The 20,651-nt window shown below is 38.4% G+C and overlaps 1 protein-coding gene across 8 annotated transcripts in view; it reads right to left on the minus strand.

Annotated features, from left to right (window-relative positions):
• Positions 1 to 20,651, minus strand: part of FOCAD (focadhesin) — a 341,519-nt gene that overhangs the window by 270,795 nt on the left and 50,073 nt on the right. The window lies entirely within an intron of this gene.

Here is a 20,651-nt window from a genome sequence, read left to right on the forward strand (position 1 = left end):
ACTGTAATTTCAGCACTTCAGGAGCTAGATTCCCTCTTTTTGTAACTGCCCTTTAAACATATATAAAACACCCATCATACAGGGCAGAGACAGTGACCTAAAGTCAAGACAAGTCAATAAGTGACCACTGTGTGCTAAGCAATGAGGGGATACAAAGAAAGGCAAGAATAATTCTGGCTCTCAAGGAGCTCAGTCTGGGGAAGAGGGGGAGGGAAGGGAGGGAAGAGAGACACAACATGCAAACAACTATATACAAACAATACACAAACAAGATACAGACAGCACTTGAAGGAAGCCCAGGAAGCCAGGAGGCCGAGATGAGGAAGGAAAGAATCCCAGACCCAGGGGACAGCCACTTAGAATGCACAGAGTTGAGAGATGGAGTGTTTTGTGCCAGAAACAGCAAGGAGGGAAGTAAGGTGAAAGAAGACTGGAAAGTTATGAAAGGACCTGGTTATAAAAGGGCTTTAAATGCCAAACAGAGGGTTTGATATTTGATCCTAAATATAACAGGCAGTCATCAAGGTTTATTAAACAGGTGGGGTGATATGGTCAGGTACAAGTGGCAGGAAAGTGGTACAGTGGTTAGAGCACTGGCCCTGGCAGGAGCACCTGAGTTTAAATCCAACCTAGACACTTACTAGCTGTGTGACCATGGCCAAGTCACTTAATCCCACTTGTCTCCAAAAAATAAAACAAAAACAAAAGAAACAAAGATACAAAAGAACACATGGTCAGATCTGCTCTTTAGAAAAATCAGTCTGACAACTGAATACTGAAGGACGGACTGAAGTGGGGAGAGACTTGAAGCAGGGAGACCAACCAGAATGGTATTGGAACAATCTAGGGATGAAGGGATAAGGACCAGAAGCAAGTGACAAGGTGGATTTTAGTTATGATTTCTTAAGAGTTCAGTTTCCCAGGATCCATAGCCATAACAATCTTTTGTAACCATATCAAATATGAGTTCCCACAGTTATGGTTCAAAACATCTCCACCATGCTTGTGCAGCATTTGAGAATGATAAATAATATAAGCATCCACTGCAGCTGCGCAGTGAGATACAGGCATGGGGTGAGATAAACTTGTGAGCCTACTGCTGGCAATATGCCCTCTTTGTTTGTTGGTCTATAAAGGAAGTGGTCATTGGTCAGTGAATGCGGAACCTTAGGAGCAACCTTAGGGTTGAGCACAAATGCTGTGTGTGCCTCCACTGGCCCCCAATGGGGCTTGGGAGAAACCTTAGGGCTGAGCACACAAGCTGGAACGTTGCGTGTGTATTGATCGGCCCCCATCAAGGTTTGGGGGGGAATCTATATTCACCACAACTGGCCCCCACTGAGGCTTGGGGGGATTTAGGGAAAGCACAAGTTGTGCCTGTCTTGAGTGACCCCATCAAGATGTAGGAGTAGTTGCCTCCCCTTCTCGCTGGCCACTGTGAGAGAGGTGATTAGGAAATGCTGTAGGAGGTTGTGCTCTCTTTATCAGCAATCTTCTTCAGAGGAAACCAGACTAGAATAAAGCCAGATTACGAACCCCTTCTTAGTGTTTTTACTATCTGACCAGAACAAGAGAGAACCTGTGCTAGCAGCCCCCTTATATGCTGTGCTTATCTATCTTACACACAGGAAAAAAAGAGATTATAGAAGAGAAATGATACAAAAGGTAAAATCAAAAAACAAAACTTTGGCAACTGGATATGTGGGGTGAGAGAGTATAAAAGAGTCAAGGAAGATGCATAGACTGCAAGCCTGGGTGACTGGGTGGACAGTGGTACCCCTGATAGTGAGAGGAAAGTTAGGAAGAGGGTAGGGCTTAAGTACCTAAATATAAAAGGTCATATCATAAATTAGGAAAACATGGAAGGTTTTGGGAGTTTTTTTGGTACATAGGAGAAAACTGATAGAATCACAGAAGAACAAAAATGAATAATTTTGTTTTGTTGTTCAGTCATTTCAGTCATGTCCAACTCCTCATGACCCCACTAGAGGTTTTCTTGGCAAAGATAATGGAGTGGTTTACCATTTCCTTCTCCAGTTCATTTTATAAATGAGTAATTCTGATTATAAAATTAAAAAGTTTTTGCACAAACAAATCAAATGCAGCTAAGATTAGAGGGGAAATAGTTAATTAGGAAAAATCCTTTTTTTCCCAATGGAGTAGGGGGTTAAAAAGTGGAATGTAAGAAAATCAATTTCTGTTCATTTAAAACATGAAGGGGGGGTTGCAAATATAAAATATACATGCGCTTATTAGTTCTGCCTCACTGTTCTACTTTGTTCCAAAAGACTTCTCACGAAATGAGAGTAATCTATAAATGTTTGTAATGGGGGGGAAAACCACATGAAAACTTTTTTAAAAATTTGCAAAGAGAAAAGGCTATTAGATTTGGCAATTAAGAGATCACTTTAGAGAGAGCTGTTTCAGTTGAATAATAAGGTCAGAAGCCAGACTATAGATGGAATGAGAGGAAAGGAAGTGGAGGCACTGAATGCAGACAAGGCATTAAGACATAAAACCAAAGCAAGATATAGGACGATAATTATTTGGAACAGACAAGATGATGTGAGAGGTTTTTGAGAATGCAGGAGACATGGGTATGTTTGTAAGCAGCAGAGAGGTAGTCAGGAAAAGACTGAAGGTGAGTAACAGAATAGGCATGATAGAGTATGTGAACTGTTGGAGAAGATGGGATGGAAGGTGTACATAAAGGGGTTTGCCCTGAAAAGTAAAAAGTTCACCTTGGTTTCATGTGAGAAAGGTGGAAGAAGAGAAAGTGATAGAAGTCATTTGAATGATGAGGAGGGGTGAAAAGGGTGTCCTTAGCAAATGGCTTCAATTTTTACAGTGAAATATGGGCCAACGTTCTCAGCTGAGAGGGTGGTGAGAGAGGAAGTCTTATAGGAGAAGGTTTAAGGAGGGAGGAAAATATTTAAAAAAGCTGTTAAACAGAAGAGGAAGATATAAAAGGATTGCCTTACTGTTGTGAGGGCCCAGTTGAGGGTATGTAACCTAAATATGTACTATGTCTGTTCAGCGCGATTGCATGATCTTCTCCAGCTTCATTCAGCAAGATGTGGGTGTGAACAAAGACAGAGGATGGTGGGAGTGATCCAAAGCTGAGTGTTGTCAGGGCAAAATCAGCGACAGAATAAGGGGGAGAAGGACTGAAGGGAAAAAGACACTGCAGCATAGAGCTAAACTAGTTTACCAAGGGGTCAGGATGAGTAAGGGAGACATAGAGGTGAATGCTTCAGAAAGGGGTGAAGGGAATGGAGATCACAGTGAGGACAGAGTTACGAGTTAGAGAGGGAAGCAGTTTGGGAAAAATCTCTCTCCACAAAAAGGAATCTTAGGGTCAAAGAAGAGCTACAGGATTATGTAAATAGAGACAGACCCTCCTTGGGGGAGGCCTTACTGATTTCTGTGTTCAAAGAGGCCTCCACTATCTTAGAGACCTCTGGCTCCACCAGGATATTCTGATAAGACTAACCCTAGAGAAATGCATCTTTGGCAATTCCTGATGGTGTGGTACGGGATCTGGACTGCCCCTCCCCGCTTTGAACTCTCAACTCAACCCCCGAACTTTCTCACAGGGCCCAGTCCCTGGCATTGGCCTGAGGCACTGGCTCATCCCAGAATCATCCTTTCAACCTTCCTGTCACCATGGTTCAGACAGCCCCAACCTTCAATTCTCTGTTACCTCTGACGCTGCACAGCCTTTCATTGTCTGTTACCTAGGGATCACCCCAGGCTATTTCCCACCCTTAATCCCTATTTAAAAAAAAAAATCGTCAGTCTAGTCTACCAAATGTTCAGATTCTTAAAATCTAGCCCTCCTGTATTAGCAATAAAACAAACCTCATCTCTGACTGAAAGAACACTTGAGTCGAATATTTTCAAGGTAGACCCATATCTTTTGCCCTTGAATTTTGGGGCTCCTAGCACCCCTACACCTCAAGGTTAAATGTTCTAACTGCAAGGTTAACACATTCTCCCCCAAATCACTTGACATGCTGTCCCTAGTACTCAACCTTCAAATATAGGGAGTGAGATGAATAGCCTCACCAGATAGGCTCCTTTTGAGGTCAATAATATTGCACTAAGGTTGCGCAAAATCCTATATATGTCTCTCTCTCCTTTTGTTCTGAGTGCAAGCAACTGACCATCAGCTGATGCTAATCAAACTTTTTTTTTTTTAATCTACGAGCCCTGTGTCTTGAATTACTGACCAGTAGTCCAAAGAGGAAAGGTGAGTCAAAAGTAAGAGGAATTGCTCTTCAGGAGAATCTCAGGATCTCAGACTTGAGGAATTTTCCCAGCTACTTTCCATCTCTTCCAACTCCTTACATCCTAACTAGCTATCCATCCCCCATGCCTGAAATGTTCTCTTTTCTCATCTCTGCTTCCTACCTTCCTTCAAGTCGCAGATAAAATGTCATCCTCTGTAAGAATTCTCTTACAATCCCCTTTATTGCTAGTTCCTTCTTGCTGATTATATTCAATTTATCCTGCCTCTATCTCATTTATACATGGTGGTTTGTATGTTGTCTTCCACATTAGGCTGAGAAGCTGTTTTTGCTTTTCTCTGTATCCCCAGCACCATGTAAGTCACTTAACAAATGCTTGTTGACCTGACTTGGCTTCTTTTAGAACATCATAAAACAGAGACTTTCATACAAAAATAATACTGAAGCAAGAAAGCCCATTATCTAATACAAGGAACTGTCCATCATATGTTGTGAAGTCTGCCACCAAAAACAGACATGTAACACATTTCAAAGTTTTCCTTTTAAAAATCTCAGCAGGCTACGTATGCTACATACTTTATATTATTATGGTACCATTTCATTATTAGCTCAAGTCCAAGAAAATGGATGCACTAAAAGATAAACTCCTTTTAGAATTCAGCAAAGTTGAAGGTTATAAGAGGCAAACTCAGAGAATGAAATGTAAGGGTGAGGCCCTTCCAGGTACCGTTAAATCATTCCATTCCTAGCAGGGAAATTGGAGGCAGGGATCAGTTCATTTGCATACAAAAAGACCATCCTGGGCCTACTATGGCCTCCCAACACCTTTCGTGATATTCGTTACATAGACCTACAAGCGTATATCAGAGCTTTAAAAAACTGAGCAACCCCTTACCCCAGAGCTGTTTGGCAGTTACTGAGCCAAAGGTTATTCCCTGTTCATAGCCTGGCCTGCAAAGATCAAATCTGAGAAAATGTACTGGCTATGGATCACAAGTTAAAGTGAGGTCTCTCACTAAGGGGGCCCAGCCCTGAAGGAGGAAGAGCTACAAAAAGGGGAGGTTAGTAAGTAATTTAGACAAATGATAATTCTGATTAAAACCAAGTAACTAAAGCTGCTACAGTTGCCCCCAAGCACCTTTTCAAGGTAGCATATGTAGCAATAAGGTTGCAGTTGTTATCTCTATTTTGCAGATGAAGAAAAACTGAAGGAAGTTAAGAGTTTTAAGTGACATGTCCAGGATCACATAGCTAAGTGTCTGAGGCATGATCTGAATCCAGACCTTCTTGACTTCAAGTCAGGAGCTCCATCCACTAGATCATCAAGTTCCTGACTCCTCTGCTAAGAAACCCCACAGTTGGACCAGATTACATTCTAGCTGTCAAGGACTATTAGGAAAAAGATAACAGAAATTCTGTTAGTCCCACTACCTCAGCTGAACTCCCAGATTGCCAAGGTCACGTTGATCATGTTGGACTGTAACCTCCAATTAAAATATATTGGGTAGCACTTGAAATTTTTACTTAAATACTGGCTTTTCTGCTGACATGACCCATACTTAAGTAACACAGGAAAAAATCATCCCACACAATCTCTCCGGTATTTCATTTGCTAATGGTAGCATTTATGACTCTTTAAGGGAGAAGAAATCTAACAAGAAACATCACATAAGGTCATAAAGATCACTCCAGGGCTGTAATGTGGATTATTTCTCATTCTACCTTCTCCAAAAAATGTGTGAATGTCTTTGTTATCAGCCAGATTTCTTGAATATACAAGAGATAGGTTTGTCCAAATGAAGGGGGGGATGGGAATAATATTTAAACAGGATAAGAAATACAGAATACAGAGTTTGAACTACATTATAATTCATCTGCCTAGTCTGCATTTAGATGGGAGGATAGGTTTAAATTAGTGTGGCTACTCTGACAAAGGCCTTTTTTCCACTAGAAATTCACATGGTAGATTCTGTTTAGCATCATGGATAGATGGACTTGACAGTAAGTGAAATGGAGTCAAATAAAAACTATAAATAGAAATCTAGCCATCTGAATAATCAACATTCCCTAAAACTGTGAGTCAGACAGAAGTTATAGGATTATGTGGAAATAAGACTCTTCCAAAATTAGTTTAGAGATCATAATCCTTAAGGGTGGAAGGAAACTGGAGTGAGGATAATTTTCCTAGTAATTATATTGTTAATAAATCCACAAAATATAATTAGCCCAAATTTAGCAATAACATCCTCCCCAAAAGCTGGTTCATTTGTTATGTATATGCTCATGAGTCATTTAGCTTAATGCACATAAAAAATGCATGAGGTATATTAGAATGTGATGTCCATACAAAAAGCAAAAAGATGGAATAAAATGTTTTTGTTGACCCCCTCAAAGCCCCAGAACCGAGTATTTCAAAAATAGTACAATTCCATAAACTTGAAAGCAAATCACTACAGTTAAATATTGTCACAGTCACTGCATCATAATGATAGGGCCCTGCTACCACTCTGCATACCAAGTAAAACAATGGGAATTCAAAAATGTTAATTTTTAAAAAACAAAATTAATCTTTATAGAATCACAGTCCAAAACAATTACCATTAAACTATGCATTTCCTCATATTACAGAAAATGGAGGTTTTTCATATCTCAAAATTATAATCAAGATGCTAAATACAGTTAATTTTTTATTATCCAGGTTGGGAAAGGTACGGATTATTCAGGAATTTTTTCCATTTCTGCATTTTTGGACATTTGACTTTTACAAAGTACCTCTAGGAGATAAGGAAAACAAAAGGAACTAAGATGAAAACAAGGTAATACTGCTCAATTAAAAGTTCTGATAAGGAAAATAAAGATATGGTGTGAGAGGGACAAATAGCAAATTTAGAAAAAAATCTATAGATTTCAATTATCCCACTTACCAACATAACAGACATGAAGTTTATTGTATTTCCATATTCATATGCATAGAGATAATTGAACCCTTCAGAGCTGCTGAAATCTGAAAAAGGGGAGAGACAGGGAAGGAAGAAAAGGGACTAGGACGGAGGCTTTGGGTATACCTAGATGCTAACCCCTCAAAGGGGAATAAAAAGATTATATAAACCCAATCCCTCTTCCCCAAGACAGCTCTTCAAATGCTTAAAGATAGCTGTCATAATGCCCTTAAATCTTTTCTTCTGCTGGGTAAATTTCCTTAGTTTATAGTCAAGCCTCATGATCTCAAGGCCCCCTGCCATCCATTGGATGTTCTCTGGCTTATTAGTAGAGCTCCTAAAATATGATACCCACAACTACATACTCTAGCCTAGATGTGGTGTGAGCAATGGTAGAGTGGAAACATTCATTACCACCCTGGACCTTATGTCGCTTAAGACTACTGAGGGAGTAGCACCTTTGCCTTCCAATTACATTGCTGATTCCACATGTGCTGACAGACCAGTAAAACCTTGGTGCCAGCTCATGCTGACTCACAAGACAGCTATTAAATTTTTAGTGAGAACATTTGAACTTCAGAAATTGGCAAACGCCACAAATCAGGGTTTGATTTCTTGTTTTGCTGATTGTGAAGGCTAAGAAAGTGATGGAGAAAATATTAATAATGAAGATGAAACTTAAAAGAGTGCCTTGTGTACATGTTTTTGGAGAGACAGTGATAAACGTTTACCAGCATACCCTTGAGTAAAATTCTCAGATCTTTTTCAAACAAACCTGCCTGATCACACTTCTCTGTCATCTGAAAATTTGACAAGTATGCCATTTTATCAATAGCTTGCACTTTAATTCGCTGACTGACAGAAAACATTTAACAGCAAAGTACCGAGCACTGATCTCTGGGGTATTTCACTAGAAACTTCCTACTTTAAATTGATACTGGATTATTAATAACTACTCCTTAAACCAGTTCCAAAACCACTTACTATTCTAATAAACATCTCTCCATCGTCTCCACAAGAACAGCAGGAACAACTTTATAAAACATTTTGCTAACATCTAGAATAAAACATTTCTTTCATCTACCACTCTAGAAATCCTGTCAAAAAGGGAAATACTGCTAATCTAGAAGAACTAACTCCTGGGGTGGACAAGCTGGCTCTTTATGATCACTGCTTCCTTTCCTACATGTCCAGTGACCACTGTTCTAATAATATCTCCTAATAATGCTCCCAGAAATCACTGATCACTGTTGACTGCCTACATTCTAGTTTTTCTTTTTAAAAAATTGAGACAGACCCTTAAGGCAAAATGCCTTCCACACCCAAAGAAAGAACTACGAAATTCTATCGCAGAATGAAGCAGATCATTTTCTTTTGTATTATGTTTTGGTTTGTTTTATGATTTCTCCCATTCATTTTAATTCTTCTATGCAACATGACTAAAGTGAAAATGTATTTAATAGGAACGTTACATGTAGAACCTACATGAAATTGTATGCCGTCTCAGGGAGGGAGTGGGGAGGTATGGGGGAAGGAGGGGAAAAATCTGAGATATATGGAAGTGATTACAGAACACCGAAAACAAATACAATAATTAAAAATAATTAAAAAACTGAGACAGAATCTGCCCTTCTCCGTAATCTTTCAAATACTACTGTGGTTTAGCACTCACATCTGCCAGTTCTCTCAAATGTTCATCTAGACATTTTCACTTCAACTCACCAAGGAAATCATCAAGGTGCTCTCTATTTCCTAGCCTATCTTGGGTTTAAACTCCATATTAGCAACTTGTGTTCTGTCCTTTCCAATCTAGCAATCATTCTCATGGACATAAAACAGGAGCAAAATAAATGTTGAGGAGCTCCCTGCTGGAAATCACCATCATCCCAAGTCTTATCTGCTCTTTGACCTTGGCTATAATTCAGAAGGACAGGGAGGGGAGAAGGGTCTTTTTTGTGTCCTTAGTTTTCCCATCAGTCTCAACCAAATATGAACCTTAGCATATCTACTTAAAAATACATGCAATAATTTCATAGTGACCCTTGATTTCTTTTAAACAATTCTCATTTTACTTTATCATAATATTTTTCTGTGCGTTAAGAATTTCATTCCTGAGTTTCCCATTCTTCAAAGGATATAGAATTTTAGGCCATGAGTTCATTCCCATCCAGTCTCTGTACCCAATGAAATATGCTTTCCTTAAAAAGTAGAAGCAATAAGTGACATCCATTTCCCTTTCTTCTATCATAAATTCTAAGATGGTCCACAAAATGACCTAAAAAATGAAATGTCAGACCACTATCTTTTGCCAAGAAAACCCAAATGGAGTCACGAAGAGTCAGACATGACCAAATAATAATGTCAGAGTGATTATGACTGACTCTTTCAATTTTAATCCTAAAGCAAAGATCTGACTATGGCCCTTGTTTGATGAGGCACCTTCACTGCCTATTTATTGCCTGTAAGATAAAATAGACACTATTCTGTGATCATTATCATGCTGGGACGCTGGAGACAGCTTTGTACTAGCACCAGTGAGTTGGTTATTAAATTTTCAATGTGAACACTTATACTATGGAAGTAAGCAAATACTCTAACTTGGGGCTTAATTATTTTGTTGATTGTCTAGACTTAAGAAACTAATGAACAAAATATTATAATGCATATTAAACTTAAGACTATGTTATGCAAAAGGAATTCTAGGATAGCACAATCATACACTACTCTTCCCCAGAATCTCATCATTCCTATTACAGCAACCAATTCCTCCCTTTTGTTAAGAATAACATGAGGAACAGAATTTCTTTTCATTAGCTCCTTCACTTTTTGAAGTACAAAATTATTATCAGAGCAAGGGAAGAAGTTATTAGTTGCTCTATTCTTGGCAGGAAAGGAAAGCTCCAGAAGGTGTCTGGATAACTAAAAAAACAATTGAACCAAGTGAAAAAACCAAGATCCATATCAAGTTTTTCTAATCTCAAATCAAGGACTCTTTCTAGTAATGACATCTTTTATACACAGTTTAACAACAAAAAAAAAAAAAAAAAGAAAAAATTTTGCATTATATTCTACATGTACATGTAACACATACATGTATTGTTGATTTAGTCCAAGTTGTAGGCTTTCTCTTACTAACTAGACTAAGTTTATGAAGACAGAACTGTTTCTTTTAATTCTTTTTACAACTCTCCCCATTGCCCACCTCCTACCTTAGTCTTGTCTATAGAATATTCAACAAATGTAGCTGACAGGAAAAAAAAAGCATCAAAGTTAAATGAGGTGACAAGGATGACCATTTTATTCTTTTAAATCGTTAGGTTAGGAAGTCCAGTGTCATGGAAAGAAGACTCTGTAAGACCTGGCATGATACTCACTAGCCATAGGACAACCTCTAGCAAGTCACTTACCCTGATGAACCTCCTTCATCGCTAAAATACAGATAATATCTGCATGACCTTATCTCATCGAGTTGTGAGGATTAAAAGAGATAATGGGTACAAAGCACTCTGTACCACTTTGTATCACTCTAGGGATAGGAAAGAGGAAGTGGTACCCTAGGAAGGGGGGTAGTATTTATACACAAGGATAAAACACAAGTAGGAAAGAAAACCGAGGGATCCCTATTACAATGTGTACCTATCTTCATTGTCCTGAATTCTTGCTTTGATTCTGAACCTAACTTCATGACTCCCCCTATTCCCTTGGACCCAATGCCCACTGCAACTGAGTTCCCTATTTCTGGATTCCCTGGTTGCAGCTTCTGTTCACATTATCTCCTCTCACTTATTCTAATACTTCTCCGCCCCTTGCTTCTCCTCTGGACAAAGGCCAGGTGTAATGTAGCCTAGACAAAGTCTCTGCTTTGAATAGAGCAGAGACACTCTTCAAGTAGAACCTACAACAGCGCAGCCTCACCTTGGCACTCAATGGGTCAACACTCCATTGACTGCAAGTCCCCAGAAGTTACTGGACATGTTTTACTTAAACTCAGAACCAATCACAGTCCCTTGCACACAGTACTTCGGTACTTGAATGGATCTGCTTCCTCCCACACAGACTCAAACTATTCATGCCCTCTCAGAAGGTCGGAGTCTTGTCCATATATTCCAATAAATTCTAGACTAAGAATCTACCCATCATGCCAGCAGTATTCTTTCTCTAGTTCTCCTCTGTCTCAAGTTCACAGAGCTATGAAGAAACAATTCACCATGGAAGAAAAGGTCAGAATTTATTTCAACAGTCTTCCCCTTCCATGATACTGCCAACACAAAACAGTCTCTTCACTTTAACTGAAAAGGTGGGGGTTGGGGAAAGAAACTAATAAATGCTAAATGTGTGGCTCCACTTGAACAAAGGCAATGATGAAATAAGATGTAACTAGATTCACCTTTCCAAGTGTAAATACATCAATCTTACAGAAAAAGGGGGAAATAAAAGATTAGTCTTGCAGTAGGCAACTATGAAAGCAAAAGTTATTTGTAACCTTTAGATCACCTCAACCTTGTCTGGTACATCTCTGAATATAAGAGAGCTATGATTTGATTTACATCCCAAATTCAATGACAAACACAAATTGCTTTTTCTGAATGAGGAAGCAATGCCTGCATTTTCACGTATGCAGCTGTGACCCTGGCTCTTTCAGAAGCATGGCACAGCACTTTACTACATCAAACATGCATTTTAAAAGCATTTTCCTACCTGCTCTGAATTTATATTTGAAAGGGCTGGTTGGAAGCCAAAAAGAAAATAGGTTTAAAAAAACCTCAGCTCTTCAAAATTGAAGACCAAAAAAAATTACTTCGTTAATAATTATTATGAAGAATCAGCTATATTAATATGGAAAAGTGAAACACTCACTGGGCAGAAAATTAAGGTGGTTTTTAAGGACAAAGAAAATGGAACTTAATGGCTACCAAAGCTATGTAGAATATAATCCCACAAGAATCTATTTTATCCTTCTCACACCAGTTCCTAGAAAAAGGGAACTTAAATGTGATTTTCTACTTGACGTTTTTATGGCAGCATTTTTCTTTGTGTTTGTGGTAAAAATGAAGTAAAAGAATACACTTTTCTTTGTCACATCAGGTTTGTTGAGCTGCTAAAATGCCAATTGACTTTAATAAATGTATAATTAGAACAAAATGGTTCCCTCCTTTTCCTGTCCCCAAACAATATTCTTATTTTAAGAACTAAGAAGTTTATGTTGGGTGTCTCACAAGACCAGAACCATTTAGGGGCCAGTATAGACATCTTTGGTTGCATGTTCTAGAGATATCTAATGTTTTTCTGGCTTTACTAAATCCCTACTCAAAATGACCAGAAAACACCTCTATGATCTGAGTCAAAAGTAAATTATTTTTCATAGTACTTTAAATATAGTTAAATGATTCAAAGAAAATTACAATTCAGTAAGAGACCATAAAATATGTTACCAATAGATAAGCAGGTTTCAGCATGAAAGGTTCAAAACACCAAGATTTTAAAATACCTGAAAAAAGTATCTTTATGACAGTTACATATTGGTACCTAGCTCTCTAAAAGCAGTCTATGTATGTATTCCTAATTGCAGAAAAAAAAAAAAAACATGAAGTTAAATAACTCCAAATGGTGCAGTCCCCTCAAAATAGACTTTCTTTTTTTGGCAACAGAAGTCATCTGACCAGAGTGAAGGACATGGAGATCCCAGTCTTCTGGTCCGACATGAAGCTGGGCCCTAATTCCTAATGACATCAAACCCACAAAAATAAAAGTCTACTTATTAAATGTCTAAAGAATGGTTATCACAAAACACTTAAATAACTGTGCAAAACACACTGCAATAAACAATGTATAAAAAGAATTATATGAACGCATAGATACTCTGCTCTCTAGATGTTAAAAATATAAGACAGACAAGAGGGGCAAATGACACAAATAAAAGCATTTGAGATACAGCATTAACAAAAGCATTAGGTCAATGCGTATCTCAACAGCAGAATATTAACTTCGAACAGTCAGCAGAGAACAAATCTAGATGCTAAGATAAATGACTGCCAAATTTTAGTTTACTTAAGACTTATTGTGCCATAGTGGATGAGGATCATAATTGTGTGTTAATCAGCTACTGGAGCAGAGACAGAGCACCAGACCTGGAGCCAGGAAGACTCATCTTCCAGAGTTCAAAACTAACCTCAGATACTCACTAGCTGTGGGACCCTACACAGGTCATTTAACCCATTTGACTCCATTCCTCATCTGTGAAATGAGTTGGAGAAGGAAATGGTAAAGAACTCCAGTAATTTTTGCGAAGAAACCCCCAAATGGGATCACAAAGAGTTGGACACAACTGAACAAAAATGAATAAATGAATGAATTAAAATTGATCAGATAGCTTTGCCTATTCCTGAACCTCCAGTTCTGTCTGTTGTCTTGGGGAAGAGGGGACAAGGGGCAGAAAAGGGTATTAAAATGACTTGGTAACTAGATGCCCTGTTTTTTAATTTGAGAAAATTTGTGGGAGGCGAGGATCCTCTATTGATTACTCCTTCAAATCTTCTAAGTTAGAGTTTTCCATTAAATTGACACTTGGTACGTTGTGAGGGAAAGTACAGCACAAATGTGTAGTATTTTATACTTTGTGGTCTTTGTGTCTTTGTGGTTTTACCGCAAAATTGTAAAATTCTTCAAAAGTCCCCCAAATTCTGTACTATCTACATCAAATGTTCCCAATCTAAACCAATGACCCTATCTACTACTTTACTGAAAGAAAAAATACTGTGATCAAGAAAAGGCAACTCCCATTTTCTCTCTCCATCTGTGTATATATATATATATATATATATACATATATATGCTTCTGCTCCTATATACAGGGGAAACAAATATTCCTTTCTCCTAAGTCTAATTCCTCTGTTTATACCCAATTTACCCCTTGGCACCTACCTTCTGTGACCTTGCTCCACCAATTATAATCTCTCTCTAGCATCTTCACTCTCTCTTCTACCTATCTCCTTACCCAACTCCTGTACAATGAGGCACTATCCTAGAAAAGTCATACAACTAGCAGCCCCAAAGAAGACAAAGACAAAAGGTGAAGAACTAAAATATATACAAATATTTGTAGCAGCAGTCTCAGTTGTGACAAATAACTGAAAACCACTTGTGTGCTTGATCATTAGGGAATGGCTAAACAATATGAGATATATGACCATAATGGAATGCTATTACTTTGTAAGAAATGATGAAAGGAACGGATGCAAAGAAGCCTGGAAAGACATTAATTAATACAGAGTGAAGGTGAAAGAACTAGAACAATTTATATAGGGATAAAGAAACATGCTTCTCCTAGGGATGCAGAATGTAACATACGTGTCTGGCCAAATGTGTCTATCTGTTTTGCTTGACTAATGTTATTTTTTTTAAAGGGAAAACTTTTACTAAGAAGGAGGGGATAAGTGGGTGATAGTGATACAAAAAGAAAAAAATCAATGAAATAAAGAAAGTTTGAATGGGGACACAGAAGTGTTAGTACTAGTACATCAATCAATAAATAAATATTAATTAAGTGCCTACTCTGTGTGCCATTCACTGTGCATATCCTTTTAAAAAATAAACAACAGGGTCATGGTTTCATAAACAACTCTCTTTTTCTGTTCATTGTATACAGAAATGTTTGTTGATATTTAAGCTTCTAATAAAAAAGAACATTAAAAATGAAAAACATCTTCAGTAGGCCAGTAACTACTATCCTATTTCTCCTTCACTGTCAAACATCTTCAATATGTATTTTACGGCAAGTGCCTTTCCTCTATCACTCTCTTAATCTCCTTAATCCTCTGCGCTGCAAAGTGCACTCTTCCAGGACTGCCAACATTGTACTCCGATACTTAATGCAGAGGCCTCTGACTCAAGTCTTCCCTTCCTTTGACTTTGCAGAATCCGACAATGCTGACCACACCATCTCCTTCCTGAAACTCTCCACTCTCCTGGTTTTTTCTTTGATGGCACATCACTCGAATTTTCTTCCTACTTTTCTAACTTCTTAGCTTGAACTCTTTTTATCTTCCCCAACATTTTTCTAAATATACATTTCTGACCCAGGAAAAATTTTTGGTCTTCCATTCTTCCTTGTTTCACTCCACCTTAGAGGACTTATCTTTCCTTCTTCAAAAATGTACTTATCTGGAACATGGTAGAGTAGAAGGACGGACCTGTAGAAGTTCTCCCCTCATAGCCCATAAAATACAAAAAGTGACTCTAAACAAATTCTAGAGCAGCAGAAGCCACAAAATGACAGAGTTAAAGAGATTTCCATCTCAAGACAGCCTGGATGGTCAATGGGAAAGGTCTATCGCACCAGGCTCAGAGCAGAGTGCAGTCCAGCCTTGGCCACCTCGCATGGACAGGACTGGAGCCAGCCTCAGGGCATGGAATCACAGGTAGTAGCTGAGGTTCCCAGATTTCTCAACCCACAAATGCCAAAGGCAGCTTCAAAGGTCAGTGAGAAAGCTGGGTGAGAGGGGAGTGAGGTCCGGCCTCAGCACCAAACCCAAGGCAGTAGTAGGTACTGTGGCAACAGCATCCACTTTTGGAGCCCTTGGTCTAAAGACCCTGGGGGAATCAAGCAACTGATCTGGGTCTCAGTCCTGAGTGGAAGTCCTGGGGTAAGGAGGAGCGCTGGCATGGTGGAGCTGGTGGTGACTGTGGAGAGGGAATCTTACTCACGGATCCTAGGCAGACAAGAATGCTTCTGGATGCTAACAGACCAGAGCGCAGGCCAGGAGAGAAGTAAAGTCCTCTCCTTTGATTGTGCCACCTAGGAGGAAATGAGAACTTTACAGGTCCCTAGAGTATAACCTCCACCTGACAAAGGATTCAAAAGTCAAGTAACTAGCTGGGAAAACACCCAAAAAGGGGGAAAAAAATAAGACTATAGAAGGCTACTTTCTTGGTGAACAGGTATTTTTTTTCATCCTTTCAGATGAGGAAGAACATGGCATACAATCAGAGGAAGATATATGTCAAGGCTTCTACATCCAAAACCTCAAAAGAAAATATGCAATGGTCTCAGGCCATGGAAGAGCTCAAAAAGGATTTTGAAAATCAAGTAAGAGAGGTGGAGGAAAAACTGGGAAGAAAAATGAGAGTGATGCAAGAAAAGCATGAAAAGTGAGTCAACAGCTTGCTAAAGGAGACTCAAAAAATGATGAAGAAAATAATACCTTTGAAAATAGACTAACCCAAATGGCAAAAGAGGTCCAAAAAGCCAATGAGGAGAAAAAGAATGCTTTAAAAAGCAGAATCAGTCAAATGGAAAAGCAGGTTCAAAAACACACTGAAAAAAATAGTTCTTTAAAAATTAGTATGGAGCAGATAGAAGCTAATGAGAAACCAAGAAATTACAAAACAAAACCAAAAGAATGAAAAAATAGAAGACAATGTGAAATATCTCACTGGAAATACAACTGACCTGGAAAAGAGATCCAGGAGAGATAATTTTAAAATTATTGATCTACCTGAAAACCATGATTTAAAAAAAAAAAAAAAAAGCCTAGACACTGTCTTCCAAGAAATTATCAAGGAAAACTGCCCTGATATTCTAGACCTGGGGGTAAAATACAAATGGAAATAATTCACCAATCACCTCCTGAAAGAGATCCCCAAAGGAAAACTCCTAGGAATATTGTAGTCAAATTCTGGAGTTCCCAGATCAAGGAGAAAATATTGCACGCAGTCAGAAAGAAATAATGGAAGTATTGTGGAAATACAATCAGGATAACACAGGATTTAGCAGCTTTTACACTAAGGGATCAAAGGGCTTGGAATATGATATTCCAGAAGTCAAAGGAGATAGGATTAAAATCAAGAATCACCTATCCAACAAAACTGAGTATAACACTTCAGGAGAAAAAATGGAATTTCAATGAAATAGAGGACTTCGAAGCATTCTTGTTGAAAAGACCAGAGCTGAATAGAAAATCTGATTTTCGAATACAAGAATCAAGAGAAGCATGAAAAGGTAAATAGGAAAGAGAAGTCATAAGGGCCTTGCTACTGTTGAACTGTTTCCATTCCCACATGGAAAGATGTTATTTGTAACTCATGAGACCTTTTCAGTATTAGGGTGGTTAGAGGGAATACATATGTAGGTATGTATGGATATGTAGGTATGTACGGGTATGTATGTATGTACATATATGCTATATATGCGTAGGCACACACATGGGTAGATGTGTATGCATATGTGTGTATGTATATATGTATACATATGTATATATATGTACATACATATATATACATATACATACATATACACACACAAAGAAGGTACAGGGTGAGCTGAATATGAAGGGAGAATACATAAAAAAATAAAATTTACTGTTGAATGGAATGTACTAGGTATAACAGAAAGGGAGAGGTAAAATGTAGCAAATCATCTCACATAAAAGAGGGAAGAAAGAGTGTTTACAATGGAGGGGAAGGCAGCAGGGGAAGCAGAGAAGGGGAGAGATGAAAGGAAATAATTGAGCCTTACTCTCATGGGATTTAGCTTAAGGAAGGAATAACACACATGCAATTGGATATGGAAATCTATTGTACCCCACAGGAAGGCAAGGGGGAAGGGAACAGGAGAGGGAAGATAATAGAAGGGACAGTAAATTGGGGAAAGGGATAATCAGAAGCAAACACTATTGTGGGAAGACAGGTCAAGGGAGAGCATGGAATAAATTAAGGGCAGGATAGGACAGAGAGAAATGTGGTTAGTCTTTTACAACATAACTATTATGGAAGTGCTTTTGCATTGTTACACATTTATGACCTATATTGAATTGCTTGTTTTCTCAATGGGGGGGGGGGGAGGAAGAGAATACTCAAAGTTTTAAGAATGAATGTTAAAAATTGTTTTAGCATGCAACTGAAAATTAAACTACACAAGCAATGGAGTATAGAAATCTATTTTGCCCTACAGGAAAATAGAGGGGAAGGGGAATGGAAGAAGGGTGGGTAACAGAAGGGAGGACAAACTGGAGGAAGGTGTGGATGGGGTGCATGCTGCCCTGGGGTGAGGGGTGGGGAGAGATGAGGAGAAAATTTTGAATTCAAATTTTTGTGGAAGTGAATGTTAAGAACTGAAAAATAAATACACAATATATTTTAAAGATAAAGAAAGTTGAGGTTTGAAAGAAAAAAAATGTACTTATCTGTTTTCATATTACCCCCCACAAACCCAAAGAACAGATGCTGCTTGTGAGCTGGCACTATTCAACTCTGGATGGCAATAATAACTTACACTTACATAACACGTCTAAGATCTATATAACATTTCCTCTAAACAACCCACTGGTGCACGTAATACAAGTATTTCCCTCTTTTTATAGAAGAAAATTGAGACTCAAAGAAATTCAATGATTTATCCATGATTACACAGCTCATAATCATCAGAGATGGAATTCAAACATGTCTCCTGAATTCGTCTAACATTCTTTTCATTACTCTATAATAGCACTCATATGAAGTTCAAAAACTCTTATCTAGTCTTGACTCCTAATCCAACTTTAGATCTGTATTTGCAGCTCCTTAATGCACACCTCCATTTGGATAGTCTGTAACTGTTTCATCAATACGTCTAAAGCTAAGCTTCTTATCTTTCTCCCAAAACCTGATCCCACTTTTGATTTATTGATTTCTGTTCATGGTACCAGCATGAAGATCTCAGAGTCACAGAACCATGAGTGATAAGCCTTAAACACCATTTAATCCTTTGACAGTCATTCAGTCATTATTTGAATACTTCCAGTGATGGAAAGGAGGGAGGGAGAGGGAGAAAGGGAGGGGGAGAGAGAGAGAGAGAGAGAGAGAGAGGGAGAGGGAGAGGGAGAGGGAGAGGGAGAGGGAGAGGGAGAGGGAGAGGGAGAGGGAGAGGGAGAGAGAGAGATCAGCATCTGAATGTTATAGTCACTGAAATAAGGAGTATTATCTTCGGTGGGCTACTGAGCTAGGTAACCTCCAGGTCTCCCCATTCAAGATTCTACGATGCTGAAAGAATGGTACCAAGAACAGAAATCAGGTCATTTTATTTTTAACAGTTCATTGTAGTTCCTTAGAAATTAAAGCTATCTCTAGTCATATGAAAAATGCTCTAAAATCACTATTGATTAGAGAAACACAGATCAAAAGAACTCTGAGGTAGCACATCACACCTACCAGATTGACTAACATGACAAAATTGTAAAATGATAAATGTTGGAGAAGATGGAGGAGAGCTGGCACACTATGTCATTGGTGGTGGAGCTGTGAGCTGATCCAACCATTCTGGAGAGCAATTTGGAACTATGCCCAAAGGGCTACAAAAATGGGTATACTCTTTGACCCAGCAATACCACTCTTAGGGCTGTATTCCAAAGAAATCATAAGAATGAAAAAGGAAACCACATATACAAAAATATTTATAACAGCTCTTTTTGTGGTGGCCAAGAACTGGAAATGGGGGGATGCCCATCAATTAAGGAATGGCTGAACAAGTTGTGGTCTATGAATGTAATGGAATACTATAAGAAATAATGAACAGACAGACTTCAGAAAATCCTGGAAGACTTATATGAACTGATGCTAAGTGAAGGGAGCAGAACCAGGAGAACACTGTTCACAGAAACAGCTACTGTTGGGAGTTGATTGATTTTGATAGATTTAGCCCTTCTCAGCAATGTAAGGACCTAAAACAACTCCAAAGGACTCATGATGGTAAATGCCATCCACATTCAGAGAAAGAACTATGGAGTTGGAATGCAGAGCAAAGCAGACTTATTTTCTTTTTTGTTTTGTTTTATTTTTTCTTTCTCACAGTTGCTCCGATTCATTATAATTCTTCTATACAACAAGACTAATGTGAAAATGTGTTTAATAGGAATGTATGTATAGAGCCATATCAGATTGCATGCCATCTTCAGAAGGCAGGGGGAAGAAGGGGGAGAAAATTTAAAACTTGTAGAAGTGAATGTTGAAAACTAAAAATAAATTAATAAATTTTAAAGAAAAATACTTCTTAAGACTGATGCAGAGTGAGGCAAACAGAACTGGGATACCATTGTACACAGTGACAGCAATATTGTAAGGATCATTAACTGTGAAAGACTTAGTTACTCTGATCAAGACAAGGACCCAAGACAATTCCAAAGGACCCAAGATGAGAAACTCTATCCGCCTCCAGAGACAGAACTGATGAACTCTGAGTAAAGATTAAGGCAATTTTTTTACTTCATTTTTCTTGGGAGTGTGTGGGGGGGAGAGGGGGAGGTGTCTGTGTCTGTGTCTCTGTGTGTTTTCTTTTGCAACGTGGCTAATATTTGCTTGCATTAACAATAGCACTGGAAGGTCAGGAAGAAGGAAGAGAACTTGGAACTCAGAATTTTTTTAAAAAATGAATGTTACAAGAAAATTTTACATATAATTGGGAAATATTTAATAAAATAAAGATATAATTTTA

This window comes from Notamacropus eugenii, chromosome 3 (genome assembly GCF_028372415.1).
Source record: "Notamacropus eugenii isolate mMacEug1 chromosome 3, mMacEug1.pri_v2, whole genome shotgun sequence".
NCBI lineage: Eukaryota > Metazoa > Chordata > Mammalia > Diprotodontia > Macropodidae > Notamacropus > Notamacropus eugenii.